Source organism: Dipodomys ordii, unplaced genomic scaffold, assembly GCF_000151885.1.
Source record: "Dipodomys ordii isolate 6190 unplaced genomic scaffold, Dord_2.0 Scaffold30, whole genome shotgun sequence".
Lineage (NCBI taxonomy): Eukaryota > Metazoa > Chordata > Mammalia > Rodentia > Heteromyidae > Dipodomys > Dipodomys ordii.
In genome coordinates, this window is record NW_012267246.1 from 10,355,539 (window position 1) to 10,356,974 (window position 1,436).

The 1,436-nt window shown below is 36.6% G+C and overlaps 1 protein-coding gene across 1 annotated transcript in view; it reads left to right on the plus strand.

Annotated features, from left to right (window-relative positions):
• Prkci (protein kinase C, iota) overlaps positions 1–1,436 on the plus strand; it is a 57,083-nt gene that overhangs the window by 26,786 nt on the left and 28,861 nt on the right. The window lies entirely within an intron of this gene.

Sequence of the window (1,436 nt, forward strand, 5' to 3'; positions counted from 1 at the left end):
TTACAATTACATGGGCAGGATAATGAGTACATTTCTTACCAAGCATTGCAGCCTCCTCCTTTGTTTACCCTTCACATCCCTTCCCAGCCTCCCCCCTCCCTGATTTGGTTTCTAATTGGTGATTTGAAGTTAGTTTAGTGTTTCTTTTCTGTAAAATGTGACTAATGTAACCTCATTCATAGGAATATTGTATAGTTTATAAAAAATTAAAAATTAGATAAAATTCATCTAAGTTGTTTTTTTGAAATTTAAATTTTAATGTGCTATGTCCTGTTGAAATACTGTTATTTCCAGATTATTGAGATTTTAAAAGAATGCACTAAGTCATTGTGTCTTTGGAAATGTTCATAGGAACCAATGATGCCAATGGATCAGTCATCCATGCACTCAGACCATGCACAGACAGGTAAGAACCCGGCAGGGATGAGCCAACTGTTGCTCATTACAAAGTGATTTTAGAGGGCTCTCTTACCCAAGTTGAAAAATATTTTCTTCCCTAATAAAAGTAGGTAAACATATTTTGTGTTAAATTAGTGAAAATATTCTAATATATTTGTCATTTCAAAAAGACACTTACATAAACTTTTTATTTTCACATACCTTCTTTTTTTAGATCCTTTTAAGTTAAGCAAATCTAGTTTCTTTTGTACAATGAAAAAACAGAAAGCTGATTTGGGGGCCATATTAACTGTTTGAGTAACCTGTTGTTTATTCACAGCCTTATTATGAGAAGTAGAAATCATGTGAAAGATAAAGAAATACAGTATAGGAAATTCTAAACATATGTAAGTAAGTAAAAAAATTAATAGTAACAAAACCTTAAGCATGTATTTGGAAAACAAATTTCTCGATCCATCTGAATCAAGAAAGGAGACCAAAGCCGGGCGCCAGTGGCTCACGCCTGTAATCCTAGCTACTCAGGAGACTGTGATCTGGAGATCACAGTTCAAAGCCAGCCGGGCAGGAAAATCCGTGAGACTCTTATCTCCAGTAAACCACTAGAAAACCGGAAGTGGCACTGTGGCTCAAGTGGTAGAGCACTTGCCTTGAACTGAAGAGTGCAGGGACAGCGTCCCAAGCCGAGTTCAAGCCCTATGACCGACAAAAAAACAAAAACAAAAAAAGGAAGAAAGTAGACAGAATATTGTCTCTTGGTAATGGAAGAAGCTTGAAAAGCCCAAAGCTCTGGAATGCAGGCCCCCTTCCCCTCCCCGCCCCTGCCCAAGTAGCTTTTTGGAGTAGAGCCATATCCTCTTAATTTTCAATCATTTGGAAGACCAAGAGGATAAGGAGTGAAAATTACAGGACCTCCATCTTTTTTTTTTTTTTTTAGGACCTCCATCTTATACCTCAGGCATTCTAAATAAATAGGACTTCAAGAATTGGTCTTATGGAGGAAATTGTTTGATTTATAATAAGAGCAATGTTTGAAAAAC